This window comes from Hakea prostrata, chromosome 1 (assembly GCF_041222555.1).
Source record: "Hakea prostrata isolate BN-2017 chromosome 1, UWA_Hpros_2, whole genome shotgun sequence".
Lineage (NCBI taxonomy): Eukaryota > Viridiplantae > Streptophyta > Magnoliopsida > Proteales > Proteaceae > Hakea > Hakea prostrata.
In genome coordinates, this window is record NC_142600.1 from 67,362,058 (window position 1) to 67,379,031 (window position 16,974).

Sequence of the window (16,974 nt, forward strand, 5' to 3'; positions counted from 1 at the left end):
ATTAGTGATGAGGTAAGCTTGCTTCTTGCTCTTTGCTAGGCAAGAAGAAGCATCAATGACCAATGCAGCATGCTTTTCTTTGGTTCCTTCTACCCAGATGGATGTGAAGAAACGTTCTAATCGTTTCACTATGAAGGACCTTCCACAGCAGCAATGGATGAATAAATACTACAGGTTTGCTTTGCTTTATATATAATTTCTAAATGCATTTATATTGTTTCATTGCTCCTAAATATATTGTTTAATTTCTCTGTATTTAATACCAGGATAAGTGCTCGCAGTCGCAAGTCCTCTCCTCCGTTTAATGTCTTCATATGCCACCGTGGGTCAGACACGAAGCGAAACATCGCTGCGTTGTTTTACGATCGTTTCGTAGAAAAAAACCTCCACCCCTTCTTGGACTACAAGAGCATGAAGCCTGGAGAAGCGTTGCATGAAGCCATTGAAGCTGCCTTACGTGACTGTAAGGTTGGGTTGGTTATCTTGTCTCCCAATTTTTGCTCTTCCGAAGACTGTCTTCATGAATTGGCTTCCTTGATCGAATTCAAGAAACAGGTTATTCCCATATTCTATGATGTTCGCATCTCTGATCTTGCAATTGCGGACGATGGAAGCTTTCAGCCCAAGCAGCTCCGTAGGTTTTGCTGCGCGCTTGAGATGGCCAAGAACAGGGTTGGCATCTCCTTTAATTCTTGCGAAGGGTATGTATCAAGTAATGTCTGCATGTTCTCTAACTGTATATGATTTCTTCAAGTTTCGAAACTTGGAATAATCTCACATGTTCACTCTAATGGATCTTCCAGGGATTGGCTCGATTTGCTGAAAACAGTCACCGAGAGGGTAATAGAAATCTTGGAGGAGTTTGGAAGATGAAAAATATCTGCTGATAATATGTTAATCAACTAAAATTTTTAATATTGCTGTATAAATTTTTGTGTTGGGTCTCAAGAATGATCTTTATTATGGACAAAGCTTGTCATTCCCCTTTGGATCCCGAGGGGCTCTCCTAATAATAAGTGTCCAATAAGTGATTGGATACCAATTCATGTTTAATGTTCTAACTCAAGGGTTAGGATAAATGGTTGGAAAAATGAGTACTAGAAAAAGAGTACAAGGATAAAAAAGAAGTTATAAGAATTATCTGATTGATGTGATATATGTATTCTTGTTATGAAGCTCCAAGATAAATACATACATGAGTTAAAAGTCATATGAAAATGTACACTCCCTTAAGCTATTTGAGAAGAGATTAGTAATGCTGTTATGAATTTTCAAGAACACTCCATGAGTTTTTTTTTTTTTTTTTTAAAAATTTTATTTTATTGTAAATAAGAGCTTAATATTACTCAGAATAGCAAGTACATAGAGTTGTGGGATCTATTACATTTAGTATTTAGTATCTTATGGAGGACATGAAAGCTAGGTGGTTAAACCAATGGTAGATTATGTTCCCCTCAAAAAGCTTAAGGTTAGTATTCTTAGTGATACTAACAATATCAATCAAAATTGGGACATGAGTTATTGGCCACATCTTGTGATTTAGTGGTTGAAGTAGCTCGAGCACTTCCTTTTCATTACACGATATTTCTTGTATTTGAATGTTGTTGATTTGTGCTTGGGCTATTCCGTCCTTTAGTCCAACCAAGAGTGCTTCACTAGTATCTCCCTTCTCTAGTCCTCCTGTGCTTAGGTATTTTAACTGGCCTTCCCAGACTACTCCCACATACACTCCATCCTGAGCTGTTTTAGTTCTGGATTATGTACCCCTGCACACAGTAAAGTTGAACACAAATTTAAGTTAGTAAAGCTTTTATAAAAACAAGTATCCAGTCTAGAAACCTCTACATTTGTCATGTGATTTGGATATTCAACCCTGTCATATGGTTTAAGGTTTAGATCATCGTTCCAAACTGAGATGTTTCTTAAGACTCTCATTGGGTTGGGTTTTGTTTTTTCAAAAAGCTTGATATTCCGCTCCTTTCAAATAAAATAGCATGTAATAATGAAAATAGAAATCATCAATCTTTTTGATGATATTATCCATGCCAGGGTCTAAGATAAAAGAATTGCAAAGATCATGGATGGATGTATGTGAAAGTCTTTCCATTTTGAGTCCCAAAGGACTTGCCGCCCAAATCCTTTTTGTCCAGTCGCATGAGAGAAAGACATGCCATGGAGTTTCCACACAATTCCCACATAGTTCACATTCTAGAGATATAAATACCCATTGGGCGGGTGTTGCCTTAATTGCTAGTTCTGTATTTAATAAGTGCCAAAAGAATATCCTAAATTTAGGATGTACGGATAATTTCCAGAAGAACTTCCACCATGTACTAAGAATATTGGAATGTGATGTCAAACTTATTTGTGAGAGGGTTTTCCTTGCCTAATTTGATAATGAATTTCTTAGTTATTTGAAATAAGAGACATCCATTTCCAGAGAACACTCCATGAGTTGATTGCACATTTAATGTTGCTAGAAATGTCTGATTAAATTTAACGTTATCCTGAGAACAGGTTGGTGAACCACACACAGGGCGTCCACTAATGTTCAATATGTCAAGCTGAGAGGAAATCAAGTCTAACATAAAGGCATTTTCTTGTGTAAAAGAAAAATTTTGAAAATACCAATAACTTTGTTTTGTCCAATTGTAAACCTCATTTTTTGTGTGTTGAAAAAGTTAAGAATTCAAATAAAATACCTATAACTTTCCATTCTTTTTGTCTCCTAAAACATTGTTACGTACATCCATGAATAGTCTTTTTGTTGAAAACATTGTTACGTACATCCATCAAGTGATACTCGTACAAAGTTGATGGAGTTGAGACATGTTGGTGGTCACTAGCACTTTCTTTAAGGTATTTAAACGCCCCGAATAGTGCACACGGGTTCTAAGTGCATTTTCACCCTTAAGATCAATCAACCCCTTCATCGCAAACAGTGTACTCCGTAGCGATGAAACGAAAGGATCCGAAAGTTATATTCACCACTCCATTGTTGACACTTTTTTTTAAAAATAACTTTAGAAAATAATATTTTTTACAAAATAAACAACCCTTCTCACCTTTATAGCATTTTTCTAAATTTTGGTTTGACTATCTGATTACCTTCATCATATCTTTGCTGTATATTTTTGGAGAACTTCACCATGTTTCTAACATTTTTGTATTTCCTGCAGATTTGGCTTCATCAGCCTCCTTTTAATTGTGTTAACCATCTCAAACTGTATTGTTTTAGCTCCCTTCATCAATAGGTAGGCATATGTTACTCTCTTTTTTTTTTTCTTTTCTTTGGGATGATGTCAGATTAGATTTATATACATCTGCAAAATTAACTCTCAGGATAAACAATAGATGAAGTTGTTGCAGTCTACAGAGGACAAAGCCACAAGCATCTCACTAGCCATAAATATTAGGGGTATAAATGGATAACCGAAATCCGCTTCCGAATTCGCATCCGCATCTGTTTAGGGGTATCCGAATCCCTCCGATTATGAATAGGATGCGGATATGGTATACCCCTTTCTTACCGAATATTATCCGTCCGATAAAATTATCTGATTAAGTTACTTATTTAGATTTATTATTCTTGTTTTTATAAATTTTACTTATGATATGTGATTATTTTTCTAGATTTTCTACCAAAGTTGTTAAATTCTTAAATTTCAAACCTAGCCCTCACAAAAAAATCCGTCCGAAAACCGATAGGATATTATCCGAATCCGTCCGAATATAATAGAATGCGGATATGGATATACCACTACCGATCCAAATCCGATCCGTTTACACCCCTAATAAATATTGACTATCAGGGTGGTTTTGGTTATGATGTAATTTGCTGGTGAGATGATACATTCTTTGGTTGTATGATATATTCTTTGGTTTTCTTTGGGATTTTCTTAGTTCCTCTTTACACTCTTTATAATATAAGAAAAGCCAGGAAGATACACTATTTTTTGCGAGAGAAAATGGTGTTGCCTTGTGTTTTTTTAACATAGTTTCAGTTTTCTAAGATTTTATACTTGGGTTTATTTGGTTATTTGAATTTAGAAATTTGAAATTCCTAGATTCATGAATCCGTTTGATTGTAAACTATTCTTGAATTCATGAAATTTAAGGATTTTCACTTTTTTTGCATAAAACGTGAATTAAGTCATTCTTGGCAATTGGGTGAAATCCATGGATTCCACCCTAAGCATAAAATGGATGAAATTTGCGAATTCACATGGAGTGACCTGATGGAACTCTACAAACTTCGATATATTTAAGGCTAACCAAACAATTAATTTTTTGAACCATGAATCTGTAGATTGAAAATCCTATTTCATTTCAAATTCCTGAATTCACGTGACCAAATAGGCCCTAAGAGTTTTTGTTTGTCTTCCTGTTGAACAATTCTTACTTGATTATAAAAGTGTTTGTCCAGATTATCAGCTCTGAGTTTCATCCTCGGGGGTGAACTGGTCATCATATTATTGAATTTTTTCAGTTTTTGATTATTTTTCTAATTGGTTTCCATTAACCTGTCTAACACATCTCACAAAATTGGGCATGCTTATAAGAACGCATCTTGATCCTCTAAAACATTGACCAATGACTCATTTAGGAGGACTTTGTTTTAGTCCTATGCATTAAATGCACAGACTGTCAAGCAGGTCATTTTCATCCGTTGAATCGAAATCGATCTCAACCATTGAAATTCAACGAAATGACCGGAATCTCACTTGATCGTCATGCACATTTAAGATAGTTGGTTATCTCCCCGACCTTGATACCAACCCCCATCCACAACTCTTTTGATGCCAGGTCATCCCATGGCCTGCATGGCAAGGAGTTTGAATCCAAAAAATCAAAAGCAAAGCCGGCCGTCACCATGCATGCATCTTGGTTCCAACCAAAATAGTCCACCTTTCCTTTCTTGGGAACCTGACTGCCACTTTAGTTTATCATGTGGCATTCCTAAAGTGGGAAACTTGGACCCACAGAAAATCCCTTCACGTCCTTGGGCCCACATGTATGTTAAATTCCATACACGGTTGATGGAGAGGTTTCATTTTTTATTTATTTATTTATTTTTCTGATAGTCGAATCAACAAGTTCAATCCCCCTTCCCTTTTCCCTTCCCCATTCTCATCGCCCAAAGGCCTGTGGGCCCAGTGATTATGACCCCTATTAAATGGTAAAAAGAAAATTTAATACAATGACACATGTTTTTTACATATTCTTATACATACCTTTGTATATATTATATTGAAAGTACCATGCAAAACACGAGATACACAAGGGTATCTATAGGAATATAAAATAAAAGATTGTTTGCATTTTGTATGGTATAGTATTTCATTAACTTTCAATTAAGGGTGTCAATACGGTATTGTATCAGTAATTTGGTACAGTATAGTATCGTACCGCATTTCAAACTGTCATACCAAAACTGTACTGTATCGTTCCGAATTTATATAGTACGGTATGAAAATGGTATTTTAAAAGCGGTTCGGTACGATTTCAGTATGAAATCGGTACAACAAAACTGGAACGGTTCAGTGTATGGTACGATATGATTTCGGTATAAAACACCTATTCTTCTAATCTTCTAATTTATAATATTGCCACAATAAACCAAAATATTGATTTTATGAACTTACTTAAACAAAGAAATGCTTGTTTAATAAATGTTTTTCTCCTTCACTTCTTGTTCGTGTTAGCCTATTATGATTTCAAGAAAATCGTCAAGAAGGCTTATAGTATGATATTATAATACTAGCTTGATCTCAAACAATCTCATGAACATACTAAAGAATATATATATTTCTCGAAAACAGTTGAACTAAATAAAATTATTTTTCACCATACAGAATGCAAAAGATAAGCCCTAAGAATCCCACAAGGTAACAAAAAACTAGGCGATAGTCCATGAAAGTAAACCCTGAAAATACACATATGTTGAAGTGTAAAATACTTCTTTACATTTTCATATGGCAAAGACACATATAATGGATAAGGATTAGATTTTGGCATAAAGAGATGCAAGTCCTGCTCCAACGAAAGGTCCAACTGTGGAATAGAATTCTAATTAATTTTCAACTTTAAGAAAAACATATATTAGATATCAAGAAGAGCTAGAAGGTGGTTTTAAAATTTACACATATGGTCATCCCAAGCTTTTTTCCTGTCGTAAAAATGGTACGATATGGTGTGATTTTAACTGGTGCGATTCAGTACGGTTAAATGGTTTGGATACCATATTTGATATATAAAATATATATAGAAATACATATATGACATGTGTCTTGGGTCATGACTATGAAGTACGTTTGATAAGCCATATTTTTAAGGTTACGGGTCTTCTTACGCAAAAACAAAAACAAAAGGGTTAAAATTGTCAACAAAATTTGCATGTGCTACGTGTTCATCCAAAAAATTCGGGGCTGCTATACCGGATTTTGCTTGATGGCACTGGCTCCCGAAGCTGACGTTCAAGATTGAAAGTTAAGTGTTAAATTAAATACCAACCATAGTTTTAAGGCCCATGCAGAAAATCAAATTTTATGTAACTGAAAAAAAAAAATCAAATTTTAAGTGGAACAACGCCGGTTTTTTAACTTCTACCTCTAACCACATTCGTTCGTTTGGAACCATGCGAAGCAACTGCTCCGAAATCTTCTTTTTTTCATACCCTCTTATTTGGAATCCTCCGCGGTCGACTGTTTTCGGCTGTTTTTTTCTTCTTCTTTTCTTTTTCCCAATTTCTTTAGTTATTAACAAAAACCTCATTCTTCTCCTTCTGCACTCTCTCATGTTCAACTTTAACTTCAACTTCAACACCTCCACGTCTCAAGCTTTACGGTCATCATCTTCAACTTCTCCAGCGACAATGTCAGCACAAATCATCGAACACAACGTGCTCTTCAAGATCAAAGATGAAACAGAGTCATCGGAGATCAAGTCAATGGTGAATCGTATGGATCTTGAAGGAAAATGCATTATATAGATGAGTCTCATTATCTCATTATAAAACCATGACCCAGATAAAGCCATCACCTTATAAGAAGGTGGTTGCGGATTCCAGACCCAACAAGTTCACTTTCCCTACCATGTTCAAGGCATGTGCTGTTGCTAAAGCAGTCGAAGAGGGGATGCAACTTCACGCACACGCTCTAAAACATGGCCTGAGTACAGGAGATGCATACATAAGAAGTTCTGGGATTGTGATGTTTGAATCCTTTGACCGTGTTCTTGAGGCTCGCCCGATGCTTGATGAGGGTCCTGAAGAATCTGATGTCGTGTGCTGGAACGCGATGATTGATGGGTACTTCAAAATTGGGATATAGCGGCCGCGAAGAGCTTCTTTGATAAAATGCCAGAGAGAAACATCGGAACCCTACGAAGACGAAACCTTCGAATCAGTTGCTCAAAAACGAGAGACTCGAAGCCGGAACAAATCCAAAACCAACGAGATGTTAATATATAATATAGATATATATATCTTCTGAAATCCGTCTTCAAAAAGCATGTATGGTGGTATGTGCTAGTTGTAATCGGATTCTTCTAGCTGTTCCTCTTTTTCTTCTTTTCCTTGGCTTCGATTCGATCATGGAGGGACTGGGATTCTTCCCTGGCGTTTACTCATGGAACGCCATGATCACCGGCTATACGAGATGTGGGTTGATGGATACCGCAAAACAATTGTTCGACGGAATGCCTCAGAGAAACGAGATCTGTTGAGTTCAATCAAACGGTTGTCGTTTTGTGTGAAACTTTTCCCGGCTACTCTGTTTTTTTGGAGCCAACACTGAGGATAAGAACTTGTCAAAGATTTCAAGCCATTCATACGATTCACCATGGACTTGATCTCCGATGGCTCTGTTTCATCTTTGATCTTGAAGAGGACGTTGTGTTCGATGATTTGTGCTGACATTGTTGCCAGAGAAGTTGAAGATGATGACCGTAAAGCTTGAGACGTGGAGGTGTTGAACTTGAAGTTAAAGTTGAACCTGAGAGAGTGCAGAAGGAGTGCAAAAGGAGAAGAATGAGGTTATTGTTAATAACTAAAGAATTTCTAAATACAAACTAACACAGGGAAAAAAGAAAAAGAAAAAAACAGCCGAAAACAGTTCGGCGGCGAAGAATTCCAAAGAAGATTTTCTGCATGTGCCTTAAATCAATAATTGATATTTAATCTAGCACTTAACTTTCAATTTTGAGCGTGCACTGCTCTCAAGCAAAATCCAACTATATCACATTAGATGTGTGCGACTTGTTCATTTAAAAATCCTGATCGTTGGTTAATTATACATCTGTTTCTTTATAAGTCTGTTCTAAAAAGCCAATTCAGTAATGTTTATCCTGCTCACTACATCCTCAACTGAAAGCTTCCACCTGCGGCAGTACAGTAGCCATGGTGTCACCACCAGTCCTCTGTCTCTCGTCCGAGAAGAAACCCATCAGGCTCCTTTGGCACTCTCCGGTGGAGGATTTCGCACCACTCTTCTCAAGCTCATCAACTCTCTCTGCTATCTGTTCCATCTGAAAAAACTCTCCTGCTTCTGAAGCTCAAAAATACAACGCTTCCATTCGGTTATTGATCAAGCCACTTCAGGCATTCCGACTCATATTTATCACTGGGTTCAACAACTTATCACCCAATACAGAAAAACCCAAGCAGCTCCATCGGTTTTCCTGGTCACTTGAGATGGCCAAGGCCAGAGTTGGCATCTCCTTTAATTCTTGCATAGGGTATGTATTTATCAAATAATGTCTTCATGTTCTCTAACTGTATATGATTTCTTCATGTTTTGAAACTTGGAATAATCTCACATGTTCTTCACTCTAACGAGTCTTCCAGGGATTGGCCCGATTGGCTGAAAACAGTCTCCGACAGGGTTGTAGAAATCTCAAAGGAGTTGGAAGATGAAGAGTATCTGCTGAATAATATCTTATTCGACTAAAAGTTTGGCTAGATATCTTCAGTTCATACAGTTTTCGTCAATGCATGGCGTGGATCTCTTACTCCTTGTTTGCTATAGGGATTATTTTGGAAGAGGATTCGTTTGGTGTTAAATAATTGTTTGAAAGAAAGAGTAGCCAAGATGGAATAAAAGGAAAATTATAACGTTTGGCTTCAGTACTGCGCAATAACTGAGCTGCAAATGCCGAGATCAATTTAGTCTTAAGACTTTTGAAAGAGGGGTTTTGCTTCAGTATGGATCAATTCTGATAGTTTGTTTTCAACTATTAGCTTTTTTAGGTTTTTATTGCGTTTTGATTTCGATGAAATATTCTTCTTGATGAAGCCAAATTTGAGACCTCGATCAAAATTCAATTACTGTTTTATTCAATTTGCTATCTGAGCGACCACCGGAGTTTATAATTTAGTAGAATTGTTACTTGAATCAAAATCTGTAGCTGGGGCAGTTCCGACTTGGGTGGAGTTCTGGTCTCTTTGTTGCTTGTCTATGTTGTTTGCCTGCGCCAAACATATTATTCTTGCGTACTGTGAAAATGAGGCTGTGAGAAAGCATATCTGCAGTGTTAAACTGCATTGCGTACACAGTGTTCGCTTTGGAACAGCTTAGAGGTACTAAACTTTTGAAAATTTTGAAATTTTTGATGGTTTGGGAGATCGTTGACCTTGCTTTCAAAAGATTGGAACTTTTCAGATGGAGGGATGTGATGAATGGATGGAAGGCGGCCTGCATCTGGTCCAGCCAATTCCAAATCGAACATGGCCAGAATCAATCTCCAAGAACCCTAGAATTTGCATTTAGATTTGGAAACTCACCAATTGAAATGTTGTTCGGCATGAATTGGCTATATTGGATTTGCATGAATTGGGATCAGTCGCTGCTCATTATGATACAAACCCGTATCCAGAGCTAGAGAATAGAAGAACTCAGGGGGGAGCAGCATATTAGAAGAAACTGAAGATTGGGGAAGAAGAACACAGAGGAGAGAGAGAGAGAGAAATAGTTAGAGGCAAGGAATAGTATTCTTCACTGCTTCTCATTTCCATTCCTGATACATTTATACTCTAGGACTCCTATTGAGACGCCCTGCTAATGGATAACCGAATCGCATCGATCGTGGCGATCCGAAAATTTTCTTAGGAATATCCGTATCCGTCCGTTAGGTGGATCGGTGCTTAGGTGGATAATCCGGATAATTTTATCGGAGGTAGTTTAAAATTTTCTTTAAAAATGTGATAACGGATGAGCGGTTTCGTTGGTTAGTTTATAGTAAATGTAAAGTGAAATTATCTCAATAATCGGATATTTTATGGATGGTTATTATCGGATTCCGTGTTTGGTTCGGTTCGGATGCTTCTCTATTTTTGCCGGTTCGTCGGTCGGTTCCGTCGGTCCATTTATGGCCTCCCTATTGTGATGACCCTGCTAACCTTTGCTAACCATCTAATTCCATAGACACATTCCAGTCCAATATTCTCTCAAAATTACCCCTCTGATAAACCACACCCTTAACCAGTGTCGTAACGTTGCCGATCCCTTATGAGAACCTTGTACTCAAGGTTCGGATGCAACACTGTCTGAAGATGATGAGTTCTTTGTTTACCATAAAATGGTCCTTGGATCCTGTGATACCCTTTTGATTCAGCAACACAGTGGTACACAACTTCTTCTCCAGGATATCCTCTTTTTCTGCTTACCAATACCATGCCAAACTCCCAGCTCAAACCTAGCATTGGGCAAGGGTAGAACTGAAAATTTCATATTACTTGAATCAGGCTCCATTGGGGAGGAGAGAGAAATTCCATAAGTAGAGTTGCAGAAAAATTGAGGAAGGAGAAGAGAAAAGTAAAGTGAAGAAAACGTTGCAGAGAATTTAAGAACAGAGAGAAGAGAGGAGAGGAGAGGAGAGAAGCGAAGTGGAGAGGAGAGGAGAGAGTAATTTGGGAGTTTTGCTTTCTGCGTGTAACTGGAGAATACACAGGGGGAAAAGGTGATGAGCATGAGAGAGAAGAGACAGAATGTGCAGATAGAGAGAAAAGAGAGGTAACTGGAGAATACACAGGGGAAAAGGTGATGAGCATGAGAGAGAAGAGACAGAATGTGCAGATAGAGAGAAAAGAGAGGTAAGAGAAAGGAAAGAGATATTGGTGAAGGCAAAATTAAAGAGAGAAGACAGAACATGTAAGAGAGGGAGAAGAAGCCATTAGAGGCGGCAAGAGGAGAGGTAGAAAGGAGAGAGAAAAGAAAGAGGAAGAGGAATACGTGCAGGTGCAGAACGTTAAAGAAAGAAAGAGAAGATGAATAGGAGAAAGGAGAGAGAAGGAGTGGAGAGAGAAGGAGTGGAGAAAAAGTGGAAAGAGAGAAGAAAAGACAAGAGAGGAGAGAGAGGGAGAGAGAGGAAGACCGTGGGGAAGAGAAAGAAATGAGAGGAAAAAGACAAGAGAAGAGAGAGAGGAGAGAGAGGAAGAACGTAGGGAGGAGAGAGAGAAAAGAGAGACAAAGAAAGGAGGAGAGAGAAAATAATATAAAAAGGGGAATTTTCCTGTTGGCTCCTGCGTACTCAAAATAGCTGTTAATTGCCATTAATTGTTCGGATACAGGGAGAGCGGATTTTAACGGAACTTGGGCTAAGACCCACACGCATGAAACATGATCAGATAAGTAATATTGACCAACCTATGTATGATAAGTGGGTGTTTTCCTTTAATAGATATGTAGCATGCACATGGTAACATAAAGTCTATTTTATCTATTTGTTGATGCAATTTATGGAAAGTGCATGATATATGCCTTTGTGTAATGAACAAAATGCATGGAATTGGATGACAACTCAATGACTTGATTGAACTGCTTGAATGAAATGTTGATAGTGTTCTTGAACTGTTAATCATAAAATTGCAAGAATGTTTATGCATGTTAAATGTAAATTATCATGCTCTCATATGTAAATGATGGAATGTCATAAATTGTGTTCAGATGAGACTGAATGATGCTTGGAATGAAAAATATACATGGAAATAGGCAGAGCATGGTAAGGCAATTTTGGAAGTGAATATAAGAAAGAGTAAAAGAATAAAATGTTAAAAGCTTCTGTAAGACCTAGTACTTATGTACCCAAATGGGAGGGCATGAAGCAAGACTAAAAAGTGGAAAAAAAAAAAAAAAAAAAAAAAAAAGAGGAAATAAAAGAAATAATGAAAGGAATAAAATGTAATGGTTTCGTAAGTCCTGATACTTATGTACTTATGTACCCAAATGGGAGGGCATGAAGCGAGACTGAAAAGTGGAAAGATATAGTAGACTGATGATGGCCTCCTGTAGAGAACACCTAGCCTTAAGTCAAGAGACCGATGCCACTTGTGTGGTTAAGACTGATGCAACTTGTGTGGTTTAGACTGATGGTGCTCTCTCTACAGGTAGCGCTTAGGTCTAGTTTAATGAAAAAGGAAAAGAAAAGAAAAAAGGAACAGGATAAAGGAACATGATAAGGAAAAGGAAAAAGAAAGGAAAGTTTGGAATGTATGATGTTATATGATTTTGATGTGATAATTGATGCATAATGAACTGTTTGACTTACTTACATGGTTGTCCTTTATTGCTTACTGGGCCGCAAAGATCATTATTGTAAATGTTAACAGTTACTCAGATTCATGATAAAGGCAAGGTGTTGACACATGTCAATGCCTTTAAAGTTGAAGATGTAATCTCATATTCCTTTCGTTACGTTTGATGTTTGTATAACTGAACTGTGCAGATATATATTCTTTTGCCGGGAAAATGTTTTGTCTAGCATTTTTTTTATAAAGAGGTGTTAATGAAGAGGAGCTGTCACGTGCCCTAGTGGAATGTGCATGATGTGGGCCCCACCAAGCTTGTGAAAACTGGGGTCGTGACAGAGGTGATATCAGAGCAATAGATCTGTAGACTAGAAAGACCAATGATATAAGAAATGAAAAGAAGAAGGCTTATACTTGGGGAAAGTTAATTTTGATTAAGTGAATGGACTGATTGGAGGACCAATTGTTTGACTAGTGAGAGAAAGATGAAAAAACCGGTGAAAGGATTGACTATGTAATGTCATAGATTGTGATGGCTAAATTGGAAATAATGGATGTTTGTAAATATTGAGTTGAGGTATGGTGATTGGGAAGGATGGATGTTTGTCATATTAAATTGTGATGTGATGACATTTCTGGAACACCGAGGAGAATTGTGAGTATTATGACTGAACTCATGTGTATATATGAGGGTAATGTATGATATGAGGATTGTATCTTCACTAATAGATAGATAGATAGATAGATAGATATATATATATATAACTGTAGTGTATGATGTGAGGAGTGTGACTTGCATGCATGACTGTAATGTACTAAGATATTATATCTTATAGATGAATGGTTCTTCAATGACTGAGATGAGGATATGAATGATTGTATGATTGAACTGTATTTAAGCTTATGGCTGTATGTTGAGTAATCGTTTACATTATTTTGTCTATGCATGATTACATTTTGGTTTGAAATATATACTTGTTTCAAACATAATGACAAATGATTGCTCATATGAAGAACTGTGTAAATGTTGGATTGAAATGGATGAAAAGGCATCGTGCTGACAAGCACAACCCTTGTGGTTAGACTGTAAAGTAGAAAGACTACTTTTAAAATCCTCATTTTATAGTCGGGTCCAGTTCAAGCCAAGCCTTCGGAGTTACCCGAACGCTTGGCCTGGGGGGCTTGTGATACGAGAAAAATCATTGTCGAACCGGGTCCGCCCTTGGTTCGAACCCTCGACCTCGGTCGGGAAGAAACGGACTAACTCACATCTGAGCGGGCCGGGTTTGAAGATAGCTTGTTGAGGAAGAAACCTGACTCAGTTAACAAGCACGCCCGAATTCGCAATTCTCTGAGTGAATGGCTCGTCAAGGAGACGGTTAACAACACTTACGAGAGCAAACGATCGTGCTTACTCGAATAACTACCACACTATGATCGTGCTAACAAGGGAAGTTATCCACTACCCCACCAACGGATCTAACCGTTAAGATCGGACGGTCACCCGAAGAAGGCTCGAATAAATCCAACGAAGGAGATTAGAAGGTAAACACTATATAAGACATGACCTACATACAAGAAAGATAACTGAATCGTATTCCCAATATTCGTATTCATACTTTTGCTCTGTACTCAAGCAAAGCCTTTGTGATCAGTTCATCAACTGACTTAGCCTTTGGAGGTGGACCCCCGACCAACCCCCACGGTCGGGCCACATCTGACTATTGTTTTGCAGGTCATCATATAGCAATCGGAGGGTTAAACAGATTTTGGACGCATCACATAGAAATATGTCATGATCTTAACACGTCATAATAGACAAAGGAGGTATGTGACAAAAACAAGTACTCTACAATTTTGTCCATCAAGCATGTATGTTAGTTGTTCGTTTCGATTCCATAGGGATCAGCAGAGCCTATGTTTCCATGTATGATTAAAACATGAAGGGTTAATTGAAATTGTTAAAACCAAAGTTGGCTAAGCCTAAGTGGCTATAAATGACAATATTGGTGTTGAATTCTTTTTTTTTTTCCGCTAAAAGGATCATTATATTAAGTGAAGAAGATATATTAAAAATACATCAATTAAAACCTTATAAGGAACCAACCTCCCTTACCCGCAACACCTGTTGCCCCCAATACACCCTTCCTCACTGGTTCCTACTTAGATTAGAAAACCATTAATTCATAAAAGGAAATCTAGGACGTCTAGAGGCATCCACATCAAGTTCATTAAGGATTGAACCCCCCCCCCCCCTCTTCCCCCCCCCTCCCCCCCCCCCCCCCACAAACCCCCCAAAAAACCCCCCCCCCAATATTTTTCCCACAACCAATAAAAACCCCCCCCCCCCAAACCCCCCATTCTTGTACCTCTCCCAATGAAGTGTTCGTTTTGTGGCAAGGAATGTAATAATTCATGCTCGAACCGTTCTGTCCCCTTATCGCTACTCAAATTGCCAACAAATCTCTCTCTATATTAGTCCTTAACCGTAAGCGATAGCAATGTGAAATCTTCCAATCTATAGTCAGGTCAAATCCATTCTTTTTGTAACTCTCTCCACATATGAAAGATATACCAAGGTATTTTCTTCTGCTTTATTAAAGTCACCACAGCTTTTGAATCACTTTTTACCCAAAGCTTTGTAATTTGTAAATGCCTTGCCCAACGTAATCCGTGAATGAAAGTTTTCAATTCAGCCTCAAATTTGGTTTTAACATCTAAAAAAATACTGAAATTGAAAACCACAAAGAACAACTTCATTTCGAAATACTCCTCCACCGCTGACCTTCTGGATTGCCTAAAGAAGACCCATCAATATTAGTTTTACCCATCCTGCAGCAGGAGGACACCAAAAAATTTCTTGTGGAGGAGCAGCACTAAAGACAGAGAAGTAAAGGCCCATACTTCTTGCATCCGAAAAAATGGTAGGAGTTATTTTTCTCCCATCCATTTTAAAGCCAAACTGTACTAAGTCTGAAAAAATTAAATTCACCACCTCATCAGTTCTTAAATTTAAATTTCAAACGGGATTTGATTGCGGACCATCCAAAGAAAGTATAAAAGCAAACAAACAACATCCATTAATCCAAGCAGTTCCGTAAAGGAGACGTGAAGCTTGGTGTTTCCAAGCCTTGAACGACTCTACAATCGAATCTTTTACTATCCAGCTATAACCAAACTTTGCTGCAAAAGCTTCTCCACATCCACGTGAAAATGAGCAGTGAATAAAGAGATGTCTTATGTCCTCTGAAGCTTTACCACATAGATTACATTGAGAGGCTAGCATAATCCCTTTCCGAGTCAACAAGACATCAACAGGTAGTCTATCATGAAAAAGTCTCCAACAGAAAACTTGTTGTTTAGGCTACAAAGAAGTCTTCCAAATACTTTTTGCCCATTCAAGTTGTTCTCCTTTTCTACGATAGAGATCCCATGCTGATCGAAAACTAAACTCTCCCCCTACCGAACCTTGCCAATGACAAACATCAACAAAACCAGCACAAGGAACAGGATATAACATAATAAGAGTGATTACCTCTTGAAATTTGGCATTGTCCACTGACGAAAATCTCCACTCCCCTTGCTGTAAACAATCTGCAACAATCAATTTCAAATGACCCTCTAGATCTAGGGAATACCAACACTGCAATGGTAAAATTCCCCAACCATCTGTCAAACCAGAAATTTATATTCTAACCATCTTCAATTGACCACCGTTCATGAGCTCGAACAAAACCCCAAACCTTCCTCAATCCCAACATCAAAGATGACTGCTGCCCATAAATCTTTAAATTTCCCCTTTTGTCCACCATCTTCCCCTTTAAAAAGTGAGCAAAACCAGAGTGTTTATGTTTAATTATCCAAGTCAATTTGCATAAGGATGCAAAATTGACATCTCTTAATCTCCGAATACCCAAACCACCCTCACATTTTGGAGTACATAGTTTTGCCCACGACACTGTAACCTTCTTCACAGCCTCTATACTCCCTGTCCAAATGAAGTTACACATCCAAGCCTCTGCTTGAGAAATAATAGAGCTAGGCCACTAGTACACTGAAAAATTATGAATCAGCATGCTAGAAATAACTGAACGTACCAGCTCCACTCTACCTGCCAAAGATAACAGCTTTCCACACCACCCTTGTAACCGATTTTTAATCTTGTCTAAAACGGCAAGGCAATCGACACGAGTAACTCTTCCTTTAAAAATATCTACCCCCAGATATCGAGTAGGAAAGAGAGCAATTGGGATATTTGATATGCCCACAATTTTCTATTTTCGACTAGGAGGCACATGTCCAAGAAAAAGCTTACTCTTCTCCAAACTGATATGTTGACCCGAAAATTCTTGATACTTCGATAAAAAAAATTTCAAATCTTTAACATAACATAAAGAAGCATTTGAAAAAATAAAAATATCAACAAAATACAAATACATTAGTACAAAAAG

The 16,974-nt window shown here is 37.7% G+C and overlaps 1 pseudogene; it reads left to right on the plus strand.

Moving 5' to 3' along the window:
• The first annotated feature begins 55 nt into the window (after positions 1-55).
• On the plus strand, positions 56-873 carry LOC149029507 (putative 2' cyclic ADP-D-ribose synthase BdTIR pseudogene; annotated as a pseudogene).
• The last annotated feature ends 16,101 nt before the right edge of the window (positions 874-16,974 follow it).